This window comes from Hordeum vulgare, chromosome 7H, assembly GCF_904849725.1.
Source record: "Hordeum vulgare subsp. vulgare chromosome 7H, MorexV3_pseudomolecules_assembly, whole genome shotgun sequence".
In the NCBI taxonomy this organism is placed as follows: Eukaryota; Viridiplantae; Streptophyta; class Magnoliopsida; order Poales; family Poaceae; genus Hordeum; species Hordeum vulgare.
The window spans coordinates 63,556,643-63,577,538 of record NC_058524.1 but is presented as its reverse complement, the minus strand read 5'-3'; positions in this window follow the sequence as shown (position 1 = coordinate 63,577,538).

Below are 20,896 nucleotides of genomic sequence, written 5' to 3'. Positions count from 1 at the left end.
CAGGAACAAAAGTAACTACTCACAAGACATAATCATAATCATGACCAGAGGTGTAATGAATATCATCAAGGATCTGAACATAAACTCTTCCACCAAGTAATCCAACTAGCATCAACTACAAAGAGTAATCAACACTACTAGCAACCTTACAAGTACCAATCGGAGTCGCGAGGAGATGGTGCTGATGAATATGTTGATGAAGATGCCTCCCCTCCGATAAGAGGAGTGTTGGTGATGACGATGGCGATGATTTCCCCCTCCGGGAGGGAAGTTTCCCCGGCAGGATCGTCATGCCGGAGCTCTAGATTGGATCTGCTCAAGTTCCGCCTCGTGGTGGCGGCGAAACCACGAAAAAGCTCCCGATCGATTTTTTCCATACCAGGACGCTTCATATAGCAAAAGAGGGGGGCTAGTGGGCCTTCAGGCAACCCACAAGCCTGCCCTGCGCCACCAGGGGGTGGTAGCGGTGGGCAAGCTTGTGGGGCCCTGGTGGCCCCCCTCCGGTAGTTCTTTCACCCAGTATTTTTAATATATTCCAGAAAAAATCCACGTAAATTTTCAGGGCATTTGGAGATGTGCAGAATAGTGGACTAGGATTTGCTCCTTTTCTAGTCCAGAATTCCAGCTTCCTGAATTCTCCCTCTTCAAATAATCCTTGCAAAATAAGAGAGAAAAGGCATAAATATGGTACCACAAGTAATATAACACCACAAAAAGCAATAAATATCAACATGAAAGCATGATGCAAAATGGACGTATCAGTGTCCTTACGGTTCCGAGGGGTCTCAGGCTCGAGTATTTCCTGATCCACAGGTTGAGCTCCCAGGCCATGGAGGCAACCTTTATGAGATGTTTTATGCAGATGCTTGAACCCGTGAGTGGAAGAGTAGTATGGTAGTAGCTGTACTTCCACAGTCCTATGTGTCTTGTGGAGTATGCTTATGTCGTGAGATGAGTTCCAGAGGCATAGATAAATAATGTATAGGAAGCCTGGAAAGCCTCTGATGAGTAGTATCATCTTTTCAGTAGTTTGCTCTTCGGTTGAGGTTGTACTGAACTATGTAATGCTCTGTATAAACCATGGTGTATATATTGCAGTTGCTTGTTACCATGTTGTTCGGATGTTCATTTCCGCATTCCATGTGCTCGGTGCATTCTTAATCCGTAGCTAGTATTGATGTTGATATTAGTCTAAGTTGTGAGTTTGTTTGCCAGGATGGTGTTCACCAGGCTGAACCGTGCCCCTGCCCATGAGCAGGGAGAAGGTAGTGAGGCAGCACAGGAGGAATTGCCTCACCCGCCTTCTCTGGCGGAAGTTATGCTTGAGGCAAAAAGAAACAAAAGAGAGACCAACCATCTTCTAGAGCTTATTGAGCAAATACGGCTCATCGGCCGCAGAATGATGCAGTGTCCCTCAACGACTTCGTGAAGCTGAATCCCCGAAGTTTCATCACTCCGTCGACCCTCTCGACGCTGATGACTGGTTGTGCGGTATATCGTGCAAGATTCGCTCTGCCAATGTTTCTGAGGCCGACAAGGTGACCTTTGCCGCGTATTTTCTCGAAGGGCTCGCCAATCTGTGGTGGGATAATTTTGAAGCTATGCGTCCTGCCGGACCAGTAGCCACATGGGCAGACTTTAGTGCAGCCTTCCGTTTGCACCACATTCCAGAGGGTCTGATGGACAGTAAGAGAGAGGAATTTTGTGCCTTCACCCAGGGAAAGTTGACCGTGGATGCTTATAGCCACGAGTTTGGTAATCTCGCTCGCTACGCAACTGAAGAGGTGTCAACTGATGCCAAGAAGCAAGCAAGATTCCGCAAGGGTCTGAGCCCTGAACTTCGTCGTGACCTGCGTCTCCATGAATGCACAAGTTTTCAAGCTCTGGTCAACAAGGCGAATGATACGTCTCCAACGTATCTGTAATTTTTTGATGGTTCCATGCTATTATCGTGTCAAACTTTGGATGTTTTGTATGCCTTTTATATCTTTTTGGGACTAACTTATTAACTCAGTGCCAAGTGCCAGTTCCTGTTTTTTTCGTGTTTTTGACCCTTTTCAGAGGAGGATTTTAAACGGTGTCCAAACGGAATAAAACTTCTGAAAAGATTTTTTCCGGAATAGAAGATACGCAGGGGACGTGAGAACCAAGGCAGAGGCCACCAGGGGACCCCACAAGCCCCCTAGGCGCGGCCAGGGGGCGCGCCTAGCAGGCTTGTGGCCCCCCTGTGGCTCGTCTGCCCTACCTCTTCCGCCTATAAATTCAGGAAAAATCCAAAACTGCGTGAGAGATCCACAAAAATACTTTTCCGCCGCCGCAAGCTTCTGTCTCCGCAACATCCCATCTGGGGCATGTTCTGGTGCCCTGCCGGAGGGGGGATTCAGATATAGAGGGCTTCTTCATCAACACCATGACCTCTCTGATGATGCGTGATTAGTTCACCATAGACCTACGGGTCCATAGCTAGTAGCTAGATGGCTTCTTCTCTCTCTTGGATCTTCAATACAAAGTTCTCCATGATCTTCATGGAGATCTATCCGATGTAATATTCTTTTGCGGTGTGTCTGTCGAGATCCAATGAATTGTGGATTTATGATCAGATTATCTATGAATCTTATTTGAGTTTCTTCTCATCTCTTATATGCATGATTTCATATCCTTGTAATTCTCTTTGAGTTGTGGGTTTTGTTTGGCCAACTTGATCTATGATTCTTCCAATGGGAGAAGTGCTTGGTTTTGGGTTCATACCGTGCGGTGACCTCACCCATTGACAGAAGGGGTAGCGAGGCACGCATCATGTTGTTGCCACCAAGGGTAAAAAGATGGGGTTTACATCATTGGTTTGAGTTTATCCCTCTACATCATGTCATCTTGTTTAAGGCGTTACTCTGTTCGTCATGAACTCAATACACTAGATGCATGCTTGATAGCGGTCGATGTGTGGAGTAATAGCAGTAGATGCAGAAAGTATCGGTCTACTTGTCTCAGACGTGATCCCTATATGTATGATCATTGCCTTAGATATCGTCATGACTTTGCGTGGTTCTATCAGTTGTCGACAGTAATTTGTTCACCCACCATAATATTTGCTATTTTGAGAGAAGCCTGTAGTGAACACTATGGCCCGTGGGTCTACTCCACATCATACTTTCAGCCTTACACTTTTACTTCGTTACACTTTCCGCCTTCAGATCTCACTTTGCAATCAATCTTGAAGGGATTGACAACCCCTTTATGGCGTTGGGTGCAAGCTTGTTCGTGTTTGTGCGGGTACTCTGGACACTTGGCTTGATTCTCCTGATGGATTGATACCTTGATTCTCAAACTCAGGGAAATACTTACTGCTCCTGTGCTGCATCACCCTTTCCTCTTCAAGGGAAAAACCAACGCAAGATCAAGAGGCCCCCGGGGATTTCTGGCGCCGTAGCAGAATGATTTCTAGCGTCGTTGCCGGGGAGGATCAAGTTCTAGGTGAAGCTCATCCAAGTAAGTGTCGCAAACTCATCTCTAGCATTTACTTTTTGCCTCTCGTTTTCCTCTCCCCCACTTCTGAAAAACAAAAATTTACAAAAATATTTGCCTTTTTCGTTTGCCTTTTTCGTTCGCCCTTTTCTCTTTCTTGCTTTCTATTCGCTTGTGTGCTTGTTTGCTTGCTGAAGTCACCATGACTGAAAACACCAAACTTTGTGACTTCTCGAATACTAATAATAATGATTTTCTTAGTACTCCGATTGCTCCCGCCACTAGTGCGGAATCATACGAAATCAATGCTGCTTTGCTGAATCTTGTTATGAAAGAGCAATTCTCCAGCCTTCCTCGTGAAGATGGCGCATCCCATCTTAATACCTTCATTGAGCTTTGTGATATGCAAAATAAGAAAGATGTGGATAATGATGTGATTAAATTGAAGCTTTTTCCTTTCTCGTTGCGAGATCGAGCAAAAACTTGGTTTTCATATTTGCTCAAAAATAGTATTGATTCTTGGAACAAGCGCAAAGATGCTTATATATCCAAGTATTTTCCGCCGGCTAAGATTATCTCTCTCCGTAATGATATCGTGAATTTTAAGCAACTTGATCATGAACATGTTGCACAATATTGGGAGAGAATGAAATTGATGATTAGAAATTGTCCCGCTCATGGCTTGAGTCTTTGGATGATTATACAAATCTTTTACACTGGCTTGAATTTCGCTTCTAGAAATAGCTTGGACTCTGCCTCAGGTGGAACATTCATGGAAATCACATTAGGAGAAACCACAAAACTCCTAGACAATATCATGACAAACTACTCTTAGTGGCACACTGAAAGGTCACCTACTAGTAAGAGGGTACACGCTATAGAAGAAATTAACTCGTTGAGTGCTAAGATGGATGAGTTAATGAATTTGATTGCTAGTAGAAGTGCTCCTTTAGATCCTAATGATATGCCCTTGTCTTCCTCGATTGAGAGTAGCAATGTGAGCTTGGACGTTAATTTTGTTGGTAGGAATAATTTTGGCAACAACAATGTTTTTAGAGGAAACTATGTTCCTAGGCCTTTTCCTAGTAACCCCTCTAATAACTTTGGCAACTCCTACAACAATACTCATGGAAATTACAATAAATTACCCTCTGATCTAGAGAGTAATATCAAAGAGTTTATCAACTCGCAAAAGATTTTCAATGCGTCCATAGAAGAAAAATTACTCAAAATTGATGATTTGGCTAGGAGCGTTGATAGAATGTCTATTGATATTGATGCTTTTAAAGTTAGATGTGCTCCTCCCAAGATCAATATGGATGAAACTTTGAAAGCTATGTGTGTTTCCATGAATGAGAGCAAAGAAAGAACCGCCCAAATTCGCGCTAGACATGAATGGCTTAAAAAGGCGTGTTCTCGTGATAACAATCACGAAGATCTTAAAGTGCTTGGAGTGACTCCCATTGAATCCTAGTTTTCTAGTGCCAAACCTAATGATGATGGGGCTGGATATGAATCCACTTTGGTTGAAAAACGCCCCAATGATTCGGAGTCCATCTATCTTGATGCTAAAAACATTGAAAGTGGAGTAGAAGATATCAAAACTTTGAGTAGTAATGAAACTACTACTTTGGATTTCAAGGAATTCAATTATGATAGTTGCTCCTTGATTGAATGCATTTCCTTGACGCAATCCATGCTAAACTCTCCACACGCTTATAGCCAAAACAAGGCCTTTACCGATCATATCGTCGATGCTATAATAAAATCTCTTGAAGAGAAACTTGAGTTGGAAGTTTCTATTCCTAGAAAACTTCATGATGAGTGGGAACCTACTATCAAAATCAAAATAAAAAACTATGAATGCAATGCTTTGTGTGATTTGGGTGCTAGTGTTTCCGTGATTCCAAAGTCTTTATGTGATGTTCTAGGCTTTAATGAGATTGAGGAGTGTTCTCTTAATTTGCATCTTGCGGATTCTACTGTCAAGAAACCCATGGGAAGGATCAATGATGTTCTTATTATTGCAAATAGGAACTATGTACCCGTGGATTTAATTGTGCTTGATATTGATTGCAATCCTACATGCCATATTATTCTTGGTAGACCTTTCCTAAGGACTATTGGTGCTATCATCGATATGAAGGAAGGGAATATTAGATTTCAATTTCCTTTAAATAAGGGCATGGAGCATTTTCCTAGAAAGAAAATAATATTGCCTTATGAATCCATGATGAGAGCTACTTATGGTTTGAGTACCAAAGACGACGATACGTGATTCTATCGCCTTATGCCTAGCTAAGGGCATTAAACAATAGCGCTTGTTGGGAGGCAACCCAATGAATTTATCTTTTTCTTTCTATTTTGTTGCGTCCACACCATCATAATTATGTTATGATTTTGTTTTTCATGTTTCTTCTTGTGTTTGAGCCAAGCAAAACCTTTATGATTGTTTTGGTGATGGTTGTTTGATCCTGCTGGAAAAAGACAGAAACGTTTTGCTCACGAAATTATTTTTTACTTTTATTCAGAAAGAGCTTTTGAGTTGATTCTTTTTGCTGCTGGTTGATATGCCTTCTTCCCAGGCTGTCGTAATTGTTTTGAACTTTTGAGGTACCAGAAGTATACGAAGTATACAGATTGCTACAGACTGGTCTGTTTTTGACAGGTTCTGTTTTTATTGTGTTGGTTGCTTGTTTTGATGAAACTATGGATAGTATCGGGGGGTACTAGCCATGGAAAAGTGAGAATACAGTAATCTAACACCAATATAAATTGAAATCAAGATTGCTACAGTACCTAAAGAGGTGGTAGTTTGTTTTCTTGTGCTAATGATATCACGAGTTTCTGTTTAAGTTTTGTGTTGTGAAGTTTTCAAGTTTTGGGTGATGTTCTCATGGACAAAGGGATAAAGAGTGGAAAGAGATCAAGCTTGGGGATGCCCAAGGCATCCCAAGCCAAATTCAAGGACACCAAGAAGCCTAAGCTTGGGGATGCCCCGGGAAGGCATCCCCTCTTTCGTCTTCAATCCATCGGTAACATTACTTGGAGCTATATTTTTATTCACCACATGGTATGTGTTTTGCTTGGAGAGCCTTGTATCGTAGGAGTCTTTTCTTTTTGTTGTATCACAATCATCCTTGCTGCACACCTTTTGAGAGAGACACGCACTCATCGTGAATTTGCTAAAATACTCATTGTGCTTCACTTATATCTTTTGAGCTAGACAATGTTGCTCTATGTGCTGCACTTAGATCTTTTAGAGCACGGCGGTGCGTAACTTGGTAGTTGGCTTGTGCTATGAAAGTAGTACCAAAGGTGATAGGTATCCAAAGAGGATACAATAAAACTTCCATCTTCATGTGCATTGAGTAGAAGAGAAGTTTGATTCCTCTCAATTAGTTTTGAGACGTGGATTTGGTAATATTAAGAGTCATGTTAGTAGGGTGTTGTGAATCTAGAAATACTTTTGTTGAAGTTAGTGATTCCCGTAACATGCACGTATGGTGAACCGCTATGTTAGGACCGTGAAGTAGACCCTGAAACGCTTGATCTCCAAGATAACATGTCATACCGAGAATACCCTGTTCGTATTCTTGATCAAGCTGAGCGTACCACTCGACGTCGAAACCTCAAGTTTCTTAAAGTTCAATGGTCAAATCATTCTGAAAAAGAGGCAACATGGGAAAGAGAGGATCGTCTTCGACTTGAGTATCCCGCACTATTCCCGACGACTTCCAAATCTCGGGACGAGATTCTTTTGACTGTGGGTGAGTTGTCACATCCCTGGAATCCCTAATAGAGTTAGAAATATTGTGCTCATGTTTTATTCATCGCATCCAAAGAAATGGAATAAATTCAAAAGAAGGAAATGAAAACAAAAGCAAACCCTAGCAACTCTATTTTCAAAACAATTCAAACTTGGTGACAAATCAATGAACCCAAAATGGCCATCATAAAACTTCATCTTTTCTGATAATTCCTGGAAACAAAATATCAATGGTGAAATATATTTTAAAAATACTTTTGGCATTTTATTTAAATATAAAAGTCACTGAAATCAATCATATATTTGATTTCAAATATTTCAGATTCTCATAAATGTTGAAAACTTTATCTAGGTTTGGAAATATTCCAAGTAACACCCCAGTATTATTCAAACTATTTTAGAAATAGTTTGGAGCCAAAAATAAAATAAAATAAAGTCAGAATTGCTCTAACAGAAAACAGAAAAGGAAAAGAAAGGAGAAAAGATTACCTGACGCTCACGCCCAGCCCATCTCCTCCCCTCCTATCGTCTACCTCCTCCCAGTCGGTGATACGTCTCAAACGTATCTATAATTTTTGATGGTTTCATTCTGTTATCTTGTCAACTTTGGATGTTTTATATACCTTTTATATCTTTTTTGGGACTAACTTATTAATTCAGTGCCAAGTGCCAGTTTCGTTTTTTCTGTGTTTTTTACTCTTTTCAAATCTGATTTTGGAACGGAGTCCAAACGGAATAAAATCCCCGAAATGAATTTTTCCAGAACAGAAGAAGATCGGGTGACTTGAGGGCCAAGGCAGGAGGCCCACACGGATCCCACAAGCCCTGACGCCGCAACCAGGGGGGCCGCGGTGACCAGGCTTGTGGCCTCCCTGGCGCTCCCCTGCCCTAGCTCTTTGGCCTATATATTCCCTAAAATCCCAGAAAAAATGGGGGCGTCCATGAAACCACTTTTCCGCCGCCGCAAGCTTCCGTTTCTGCGAGATCTCATCTGGAGACACTTCCCTGTGCCCTGTTGGAGGGGACTTTGGAGTTGGAGGGCTTCTACATCAACATCATCGCCTCTCCAATGACTCGTGAGTAGTCCATTTCAGACCTACGGGTTCGTAGTTAGTAGCTAGATGGCTTCTTCTCTCTCTTGGATCTTCAATACAAAGTTCTCCATGATCTTCATGGAGATCTATCCAATTTAATCCTCTTTGGAGGTGTGTTTGTCGAGATCCGATGAATTGTGGATTTGTGATCAGATTATCTATGAATTATATTGGAGTCTTTGCTGATTTCTTATTTGCATGATTTGATATCCTTGTAAGTCTCTCCGAGTCTTGGGTTTTGTTTGGCCAACTAGATCTATCATTCTTGCAATGGGAGAAGTGCTTGGTTTTGGGTTCATACCGTGCGATGACCTTTCCCAGTGACAGAAGGGGCAGCAAGGCACGCATCGTGTTGTTGCCATCAAGGGTAACAAGATGGGCTTTCATCATAGATTTGAGGTTGTCCATCTACATCATGTCATGTTGCTTAAGGCGTTACTCTGTTCTTATGAACTCAATACACTAGATGCATGCTGGATAGCGGTCGACGTGTGGAGTAATAGTAGTAGATGCAGAAAGTATCGGTCTACTTGTTTTGGACGTGATGCCTATATGATGATCATTGCCATAGATAACGTCACGACTTTGTGCATTTCTATAAATTGCTCGACGGTAATTCGTTCACCCTCCGTCTACTTGCTTTCATGAGAGAAGCCACTAGTGAACACTACGGCCCCCGGGTCTATTCACAACTATCGTCTCCACTTTTACTTTTACTTTTCTTTGTTATACTTTTTGGTTTCAGTTCTCACTTTGCAAACAATCTATAAGGGATTGACAACCCCTTCATAGCGTTGGGTGCAAGCTCTTTGTGCTTGTGCAGGTACTTGTGACTTGACGCGATCCTCGTACTGGATTGATACCTTTGTTCTCAAACTGAGGGACATACTTACTTCTTTTGTGCTGCATCACCCTTTCCTCTTCAAGGGAACACCAACGCAAGGCTCCAAGGCCGCGGGGGAATCCTGTGCATATTTGCCAAGGAAATCCCTGTAGGCGTAGCCAGCAGCAGAAGGACCTCTGACGCCGTTGCCGGGGAAGGTCTTTTGTTGCCGTAGCAGAAGGATTTCTGGCGCCGTTGCCGGGGAGGAGAGATCAAGTCAAGATCTATCCAAGTAAGTGTCACAAACTAATCTCTTGCATTTACCTTTTTTGCCAGTTGCCTCTCGTTTTCCTCTCCCCCACTTCACATTTGCCGTTTTCATTTTCCTTTTGCCTTTTGTCATTTTCCTTTGCCAGTTTTCTTGCTTGCTTGTGTTCTTCTTTGTTTGTCGAAGTCATCATGGCTGAAAACACCAAACTTTGCGACTTCTCGCATACTAATAATAATGATTTTATTAGTACTCTGATTGCTCCCACCACTAGTGCGGAATCATATGAAATCAACGCTCCCTTGCTGAATCTTGTTATGAAAGAGCAATTATCTGGCCTTCCTAGTGAAGATGTCGCATCCCATCTCAATACTTTCATTGAACTTTGCAATATGCAAAAGAAGAAAGATGTGGATAATGATGTTGTTAAATTGAAGCTTTTCCGTTCTCTTTGCGAGATCGTAAGAAAACTTGGTTTTCTTCTTTGCCTAAAAATAGTATCGATTCTTGGAATAAGTGCAAAGATGGTTACATATACAAGTATTTTCCGTCGGCTAAGATTATCTCTCTCCTTAACAATATCATGAATTTCAAGCAACTTGATCATGAACACGTTGCACAATCTTGGGAGAGGATGAAGTTAATGATTAGAAATTGTCCCGCTCATGGCTTGAGTTTGTGGATGATTATACAAATCTTTTATGCTGGTTTGAATTTTGCTTCTCGCAATATCTTGGACTCCGCCTTAGGTGGAACGTTCATGGAAATCACATTAGGAGAAGCTACAAAACTCCTAGACAATATCATGACCAACTACTCTCAGTGGCACACTGGAAGGTCACCTGCTAGCAAAAAGGTACACGCTATAGAAGAAATTAACTCGCTTAGTGCTAAGATGGATGAGTTGATGAATTTGGTTGCTAGTAGAAATGCGCCTTTAGATCCTAATTACATGCCTCTATCTTCCTTGATTGAGAGTAGCAACGCTAGTTTGGACGTTAATTTCGTTGGTAGGAACAATTTTGGCAACAACAATGCTTTTAGAGGAAACTATGTTCCTAGGCCTTTTCCTAGTAACTCTTCTAACAATTATGGCAATTCCTACAACAACACTTATGGAAATCACAACAAATTACCCTCTGATTTAGAGAGTAATATCAAAGAGTTCATCAACTCTCAAAAGATTTTCAATGCGTCCATAGAGGAAAAACTACTCAAAATAGACGATTTGGCTAAGAGTGTTGATAGGATGTCTTGTGATATTGATGCTTTGAAAGTAAGATGTGCTCCTCCCAAGGTTAACTTGGATGAAACTTTAAAAGCTATGCGTGTCTCCATGAATGAGAGCAAAGAAAGAACCGCCCAAATTCGCGCTAAGCATGAATGGTTTAAAAGGGTGCGTTCTAGTGATGCAAATCACGAAGGTCTTAAAGTGCTTGGTGTGACTCCTCTTGAATCTTTGTTTTCGCGTGTCAAACCTATTGATGAAGGGGCTGGATATGAATCCACTTTGGTTGAAAAACGCCCCAATGATTCGGAGTCCACCTATCTTGATGATAAAGGTGTGGAGAGTGGAGTAGAAGAAAACAAAATATTGGGTAGCAATGAAACTCCCACTTTGGATTTCAAGGAATTAAATTATGATAGTTGTCCCTTGTTTGAATGCATTTCCTTGATGCAATCCATTGCAAACTCTCCACATGCTTATAGCCAAAGCAAAGCCTTTACCGCACATATCGTAGATGCTATGATGAAGTCTCTTGAAGAGAAACTCGAATTAGAAGTCTCTATACCTAGAAAACTTCATGATGTGTGGGAACCTACTATCAAAATCAAAATAAAAAACTATGAATGCAATGCTTTGTGTGATTTGGGTGCTAGTGTTTCTGCGATTCCAAAGTCTTTATGTGATATTCTTGGTTTTCATGAGATTGAAGAGTGTTCTCTTAATTTGCATCTTGCGGATTCTACTGTCAAGAAACCCATGGGAAGGATCGATGATGTTCTTATTGTTGCAAATAAGAACTATGTACCCGTGGATTTCATTGTACTTGACATAGATTGCAATCCTTCATGTCCCATTATTCTTGGTAGACCTTTCCTAAGGACTATTGGTGCTATCATCGATATGAAGGAAGGGAATATTAGATTTCAATTTCCTCTAAAGAAGGGCATGGAGCATTTTCCTAGAAATAAAATAAGATTGCCTTATGAATCTATGATGCGGGCCACTTATGGTTTGAGCACCAAAGATGACTATACGTGATTCCATCACTTTATGCCTAGCTAAGGGCGTTAAACAATAGCGCTTGTTGGGAGGCAACCCAACGAATCTATCCTTTTTCTTTCTGTTTTGTGTTTTCCACACTTTCATAATTCTGTTATGATTGTGTTTTTTGTGTTTATTTTGCGTTTGTGCCAAGTGAAACCGTTATGATTAGTCTTGGGGATGATCGTTTGGTCATGCTGGAAAAGACACAAACTTTCTGATCATGAAAATAGTTTTCTTTTTTTTCTGTAAGAGCTTTTGAGTTGATTCTTTTTGCTGCTGATGGCTACGCAAATTCTTCAGACTGTCGTAATTTTTCAGAAGTTGTTAAGTACCAGAAGTATACGAAGTATACAGATTGCTACAGACTGGTCTGCTGTTAACAGATTCTGTTTTTGTTGAGTTGGTTGCTTATTTTGATGAAACTATGGATAGTATCAGGGGGTATTAGCCATGGAAGATTGAAAATACAGTAATCGAACATCAGCATAAGTAGAATTTAAGTTTGCTACAGTACCTAAGGAAGTGGTGGTTTGCTTTCTTATAGTAATGTTATCACGAGTTTCTGTTTAAGTTTCGTGTTGTGAATTTTTCAAGTTTTAGGTGAAGTTCTTATGGACAAAGAGATAAAGAGTGGCAAGAGCTCAAGCTTGGGGATGCCCAAGGCACCCCAAGTTGATTCAAGGATGTCGTAAAAGCCTAAGCTTGGGGATGCCCCGGGAAGGCATCCCCTCTTTCGTCTTCAATCCATCGGTAACGTTACTTGGGGCTATATTTTTATTCACCACGTGTTATGTGTTTTGCTTGGAGCGTCTTGTATCGTAGGAGTCTTTTATTTTTGTTGTGTCACAATCTTCCTTGCTGCACACCTAGAGAGAGATATGCACTCACCGTGATTTTGTCGAGCTTCACTTATATCCTTTGGTTAGACAATTCAGCTCACATGTGTTTCACTTATATCTTTAGAGCTAGTTGATTTTGCTCTGTGTGTTTCACTTATATCTTTTAGAGCACAGCGGTGCGTGGCTTGGTAGTTGATCTATGCTATGAAAGTAGTCTCAAAAGGCATAGTTATCCAAAGGGATATGAAAACTTCCACCTTCATGTGCATTGAGTAGTTAGAGAAGCTTGACTCATCTCAATTAGTTTTGTGTTGTGGTTGTGGTAATATTGAAGTTACACTAGTAAGGTGTTGTGGGTCTAGAAATACTTGTGTTGAAGTTAGTGATTCCCGTAGCATGCATGTATGGTGAACCGCTATGTGATGAAGTCTGAGCATGATTAGTTTATTGATTGTCATCCTTTGTGTGGCGGTCGGGATCGCGCCATGGTTTATACCTACCAACCCTTCCCCTAGGAGTATGCGTTGAATGCTTTGTTTCGATTACTACTAAAACTTTTGCAACAAGTATATGAGTTCTTCATGACTAATGTTGAGTCCATGGTTTAGATGCACTTTCACCTTCCACCATCACTATCTTATTTAGTGCCGTGCAACTTCCGCCGGTTCACAAAACCCACCATTAGCCTCTCTCAAAACAGCCACCATACCAACCTACTATGGCTTTTTCAAAGCCATTCCGAGATATATTGCCATGCAACTACCACCATGACATGTGCCACCACTTCTACATTGCCATTACATGATCATAAGATAGCTAGCATGATGTTTCCATTGATGTCTATGTCATGCTAGATCATTGTCACGGTACACTACCGAAGGCATTCCATATAGAGTCATCATTGCCCTAAGTTTTGAGTTGTAGTGTGATGATCATCATTGATGGAGCATTGTCCCATGTGAGGAAATAAAAGAGGCCAGCGAAGCCCATTTACAAAAATAGGCCAATGATTCCCACCAAAAAAATAAAAATAAATAAAAAGAGGCCAAAGAGCCCATCAAAAAAATGAGAGAAAAAGAGAGAAGGGACAATGCTACTATCTTTCCACACTTGTGCTTCATATTAAGCACCATGATCTTCATGATTGAGAGTCTCTCGTTTTGTCACCACCATATAGCTAGTGGGAAATTTTCATTATATAACTTGGCTTGTATATTCCAATGATAGGCTTCCTCAAAATTGCCTTAGGTCTTCGTGAGCAAACAAGTTGGATGCACACCCACTAGTTTTCTTTAAGAGCTTTCACATACTCTTAGCTCTAGTGCATCATTTGTATGGCAATCCCTACTCATTCACATTGATATCTATTGATGAGCATCTCCATAGCTCGTTGATATGCCTAGTCAATGTGACCATCTTCTCCTTGTTTGCCTTGCAACCTCCACCACACTCCATTCCACTTATAGTGCTAAAACCATGGCTCACGCTCATGTATTGCGTGAGAGTTGAAAAAGTTTGAGAAAGTAAAAAGGTGTGAAAACAATTACTTGGCCAATACCGAGGTTGTGCATGATTTAAATTCGTTGTGCAAGGATGATAGAGCATAGCCAGACTATATGATTTTGTAGGGATAACTTTCTTTTGGCCTTGTTAATTTGAAAGTTCATGATTACCTTGCTAGTTTGCTTGAAGTATTAATGTCTCCACGTCAATAGCAAACTATTGTTTTGAATCTAACGGATCTGAACATTCATGTCACATAAGAGGAGTTACAAAGGACATCTATGCTAGGTAGCATGAAAGCATAAAAAGTTCATTCTTTATCACTTCCTACTCGAGGACGAGCAGGAGTTAAGCTTGGGGATGCTTGATACGTCTCAAACGTATCTATAATTTTTTATGGTTTCATGTTGTTATCTTGTCAACTTTGGATGTTTTATATACCTTTTATATCTTTTTTGGGACTAACTTATTAATTCAGTGCCAAGTGCCAGTTCCTGTTTTTTCTGTATTTTTTACTCTTTTCAGATCTGAATTTGGAACGGAGTGCAAACGGAATAAAATCCTCGAAATGAATTTTTCCAGAACAGAAGAAGATCGGGGGACTTGAGGGCCAAGGAAGGAGGCCCACAGGGAGCCCACAAGACCTGACGCCGCGGCCAGGGGGCCTGCGGCGACCAGGCTTGTGGCCTTCGTGGCGCTCCCCTACCCTAGCTCTTTGGCCTATATATTCCCTAAAATCCCAGAAAAAATGGGGGCGTCCACGAAACCACTTTTTCGCCGCCGCAAGCTTCTGTTTCCGCGAGATCTCATCTGGAGACCCTTCCCGGGTCCTGTTGGAGGGGACTTTGGAGTCGGAGGGCTTCTACATCAACATCATCGCCTCTCCAATGACTCGTGAGTAGTCCACTTCAGACCTACGGGTCCGTAGTTAGTAGCTCGATGGCTTCTTCTCTCTCTTGGATCTTCAATACAAAGTTCTCCATGATCTTCATGGAGATCTATCCGATGTAATCCTCTTTGGCGGTGTGTTTGTCGAGATCCGATGAATTGTGGATTTGTGATCAGATTATCTATGAATTATATTTGAGTCTTTGCTGATTTCTTATTTGCATGATTTGATATCCTTGTAAGTCTCTCCGAGTCTTGGGTTTTGTTTGGCCAACTAGATCTATGATTCTTGCAATGGGAGAAGTGCTTGGTTTTGGGTTCATACCGTGCGATGACCTTTCCCAGTGACAGAAGGGGCAGCAAGGCACGCATCCTGTTGTTGCCATCAAGGGTAACAAGATGGGCTTTCATCATAGATTTGAGATTGTCCATCTACATCATGTCATCTTGCTTAAGGCGTTACTCTATTCTTATGAACTCAATACACTAGATGCATGCTGGATAGCTGTCGACTTGTGGAGTAATAGTAGTAGATGCACAAAGTATCGGTCTACTTGTTTTGGACGTGATGCCTATATGATGATCATTGCCATAGATAACGTCACGACTTTGTGCGGTTCTATCAATTGCTCGACAGTAATTCGTTCACCCTCCGTCTACTTGCTTTCATGAGAGAAGCCACTAGTGAACACTACGGCCCCCGGGTCTATTCACAACTATCGTCTCCACTTTTACTTTTACTTTGCTTTGTTTACTTTTTGCTTTCAATTCTCACTTTGCAAACAATCTATAATGGATGGACAACCCCTTCATAGCGTTGGGTGCAAGCTCTTTGTGTTTGTGTAGGTACTTGTGACTTGACGCGATCCTCCTACTGGATCGATACCTTGGTTCTCAAACTAAGGGAAATACTTACTGCTTTTGTGGTGCATCACCCTTTCCTCTTCAAGGGAACACCAACGCAAGGCTCCAAGGCCGCGGGGGAATCCTTTGCATATTTGCCAAGGAAATCCCTGTAGGCGTAGCCAGCAGCAGAAGGACCTTTGACACTGTTGTCGGGGAAGGTCTTTTGTTTCCGTAGCAGTCGGCAGCAGGAGGTGGCCGCCACTCCCTCCGGTGCGGCCACGCACCTGCGTGCCTGCCTGGCCGCCGCATCGCGCTGGCGTGGAGGAGATAAGCCTCCCGCAGCCTCCTCCATGCTCATCCCCTCCCATTCGCCCCCCCTGCTCTCTCCCATCTCGGCCGCCATTAGAGCCCGAGCCGAGCTCGAGCTCGTCGTCGCTCCAGTCTCTCTCTCTCCCCTGAGCCACGCAAAAGAACCGCCTCGACCTCCTGAAGCTCCCGAGCTAGCCACACGACGCCAAGAGCCCCTGAGTCACCGGATCGCCGTCGTCTTCCTCCTTGGCCGCCATTGATCGCCGCCGCCATCCTCCCTCCTCAAGCCATCCCCGAGCACACTTTCGACGTCCCTGCACTCCCCATGAGCTCAGGATGCTTCCCCCCTCTTTTCCCCATCGATCTCGTGCCCTAGCACCTGATTTCACAGGAGCCCGACGAGATCCGCCGCAGGATCTCGTCGTCGGTACCTCTCCGGTGATCGGTTGGTAGTTCTGAGACCACCGTTAGCTTCGGTGTGTCGCGTAGATGCGATAGGAGCTAAGCCTCGTCCCTTTTGGCCTCTGGATCAATGATCCCGATGATTCCCGAGCTCCGGTAGCCGCCGAGCTCGTCGCCGACGTCATCCCCGGCCATCTCAGCCCCTGCCCTGTAGAAAAATGGATCCACGATCGATTGCCCGATCGTCTGGTGCCCTCCGTCGTCCATTTGGTCGCCGGAAATGCAAACCCGAGGCCCTCCGCCGTTTTGGTGGTCGCCGGAGCCTCGTCGCCAGTGGGTTTGACCCCATCGCCGGTGGGGTTGACTCCCCTGAGTCACTGGCAAGTGGGGCCAGCCCCCTGGCTAATTAAGATAAGTCAAAATAAAAATAATAATTATATTAAAAGTTAAACAGACACTGACATGTGGTTCCAGCCCTGTTAAATACCTAATTAGTTTAAAACTTAACTAATTTCTGGCCAGAGTCACTCACCAGTGGGTCCCACTGGTCAGGTTTGACTTTCAAACGGCCACCTGACCTGCTGATGTCATGCTGATGCAATAATTCCAATTCTGATTAATATAATTCCAGAATAATTGCAAAACTTTGGAAATTCATAGAAAATTGATTATAACTCCAAATCTGACAAATAATATATGCAAATTGATCAAAAAAATTCAATGAACACAATGGTGCTACTTTCATGCATGGAAAACAAAGTTATGAAACAGCATCAGGTCAAATCAATTAAATGAATTTGATAATATCCTATTTCAAATGATATTTGAATTTGGATTTCAAACCAGATGCAAACTAAGGTTTTACCAACCACACTAAATCATATCACTCTTCATTTCATGCCATGATCATGCATCATGATTGTTGCATATGATTGCTATTAATTGAATGTTATTATTTCGGTAGGCTCTGCCCCTCCGGATACGTCTAAATATCTGACTAACGGATATTACCCCTCTGTTGAGCAACAAGGCAAGCACCCTTTTGATCATCCCGATATAATCCCATGTTCTTGCTCCCGCTCCCACTTATTGCATTAGGACAAAATATTTCAAATGCTTTACTTCGGTAGCTGAACCTATTCCTTTGCATGACCTGTCATTGTCACACTAAATAGTCAAACCATGCAACCTAGCATACCTGGTAGATGCTTGAGATGTGATGTGTTATTCCTGCTATGCCTAGAGTTGAGTCAGGTCTGTTTCATCTGGGTGATGAACAGGAATGGATGAATGTGTTCTAGTGACAAGGAATAAGTGTGGAACCGGATTTGGTAAAGGTACCGATGAAAGGCTATGTAGGAGTACATGGCGGGTTGTTTCATTGGAACCGTCCTTAGGAATTGAGTTCCATGTATGTAATCCAAGGCGAGATACTACCACATGCTAGGCCCTGAAATATGACCCCGCTTAACTTATTAATCGCCTAGTACTCGATCCAGGAGTCGCAAGTAGTTTCTGGTGTTTATAGTCATGTTGGAGGCCGTGCATAGTGCTGACCTTAGTGGTGGGATATGATGCGGTAGGCAGTGGCACGGTGTACCAACTGGCACCCGGATGGTGGGCTTGGGAACCCTGCGCACATCGTTTGGGGCCATGGCGGAAACCTCGGCCGGACTTCCGTGCAGGTTACCCTCAAATAGGCGATAAACCTGGACTAGGTACTAATGTGGTTAGCGGTCATGGCCGACTCCCTCGTTGGGCTTCCGCTTGAAGGTTGCCGAGGTGCATGACGTGCACATAGCGATAAGTGGTGAGAGCGTGTGTGAAGAAGTACACCCCTGCAGGGTTATGATCTCTTCGAATAGTCGTGTCCGCGGATATGGACTAATTGGAGACATATGTTGTTCATAGATAACTTTAATGGCTACTCATAAAAGTATCAAGATAAGTGTGAGTGTCATGGACGGCATTTTCGTAGGAAGTAGGGAGTGATTCCATGATGGTGTATTGTTGTGGAGTTAGTGGACTCATGTGCGAGAAATCAAAGTTGTTAAAACTATTTACAAATGTAGTTTTGTCTAGCCAAGAGTCAAAGTTGGCTTGCTGCATGAAACACCACAACCCCCTTTATTGATACCTGAGCATGAGTAGATATATCTGTTCTAAAGTCTTGCTGAGTACTCTTGTACTCATGTTTTCTTAATAATTGTTGCACAGGATACCCACGAGCCAACACGTGGGTTCTTTGTAGACATCGATGATGACGAGTAGCTGGTGTCCCAGCTACGACCTGGCCCCTTTGTATCTGTGGATAGTCAGGCTTTATGCCTTATCCGTTCAACTGTATGTACTCAGTCAGCTTGTATTCTTCTGTTGGTTTGTATGACTTTGTTTGTATGACTTTGAGTGTCGGGTCATGTGACCCTTGCTTGTATGAACATATTATGCAAGACTCTTCCAAGTCTTCTAAATGAATATCGTGATGTTGTATGGTTATGTTGTGATGCCATTGTTGTATCTACGCATATATATGGTATGTCATGCGTACGTGTGATGCACTGTGATATGTATGCGATTTGACACCTAGTCGTATGCCCTTAGTAGCTCTCTATACAGAGAAATGCCCCATTGTGATTCCACCGAGCCTTGGTAGTTCGCTACTGCTCCGGACACATTGGTTGACCGGCATGTATCCTTCTTAGCTGTTGTGTCTGTCCCTTCGGGAAAATGTCACGCGGTGTAATGGAGTCCTTTTAGCTTGCTACGACTCGTCTACACTCGTTGTTGACCGACACCTGCTTTGCTGGGTTATGTATGTATGTCTCTGTACAGTCGAGCCACTTGAGTTTATGACTAGATATGTCAACCTGGGTTCTTTGACATTGGAATGCTAGCGACACTAATGCATACGTGAGTCAAAAGGCGCAAACGGTCCCGGCTAAGGTAAGGTGGCAGCCGTGGGGATAACCGTGCGTGAGACCGCAAAGGGATGCAATGTGTTACAGGTTGGATTCCTATGGCTTAGGATCTGGGTCCCGACATGCTAATCTTTTCAAAACACTAAATTATGATGAACAATTTGCTAGTGAGTTGAGTGCACTTGACTATCTCTATGGAGTTTTGTTTGAAAATCATGAATCTGAAAATTTTGATGAAGTGTTGAAAGAAGAAAATTATAAAGTGGTTCATGATATCTGCTTGAATGAAAAACATGATTGCCATGTTGTTAGTATGAATTCTCTGAATATCTATGATGCTAATGATATGCAAAACCACTTGCTTGGGGATGCTATGCTTGATGAAGATGATATTTTTTGTTTCCCAAGTTTTGGTGACGACCCTTATGCTATAATTGATCATGAAAGCAATGCTTTGTGTGATAGTTATATTGTAATATTCCTTCATGATGTTACTGAAAATTACTATGAGAGAGGAACATATGCTTTTACACATTGCAATAATATCAAGCTTCCTCTCTATGTGTTCAATGTTTTGAAGTTATGTTTGTTTTGCCTTCCTATGCTAGTTAATTCTTGTTCCCACAAATTGTTTGCTCACAAAATCCCTATGCATAGGAAGTGGGTTAGAATTAAACGTGTTTTTTAACATTCATGATGCTCTTTTTCATATCTCAACTACCACTTTTTTGTGAGCATCATTGAAATCGTTAAGCCTAGCTAGGGGCGTTAAACGATAGCGCTTGTTGAGAGGCAACCCAATGAATAAATTTATTTTTGCTTTTCACTTTCAATTTTGTTGAGTCCACACCATCATGATTGTGTTTTTTATTTTGAATTAGTGTTTGTGCCAAGTAGAACCTTTATGATTAGTTTTGGTGAAAGTTGTTTAATCATGCTGAAAAAGACAGAAACTTTGTGCTCACAAAACTATTTTAATTCCTATCCAGAAAGAGATTTTGAGTTGATTCCTTTTGCTGCTGATTGATATGAATATTTCCCTAATTTTCATAAGTTTCCAGAATTTTTGGGATAGCACACGTATACGAAATATACATATTGCCACAGACTGTTATGTTTTTAACAGATTGCCACAAACTATGGTTAGTAGCGGGGGGTACGAGCCATGGAAAGTGAGAATACAGTAATATAACATCAATCTAAATGGAAATTAAGTTTACTACAGTACCTAAAAAGTTGGTGGTTTATTTTCTTATGCTAATGATATCACGAGTTTCTGTTTAAGTTTTGTGTTGTGAAGTTTTCAAGTTTTAGGTGATGTTCTTATGGACAATGGAATAAAGAGTGGAAAGAGCCTAAGCTTGGGGATGCCCAAGTCATCCCAAGCCAAATTCAAGGACACCAAAAAGCCTAAGCTTGGGGATGCCCCAGGAAGGCATCCCCTCTTTCGTCTTCAATCCATTGGTAACGTTACTTGGAGCTATATTTTTATTTACCACATGA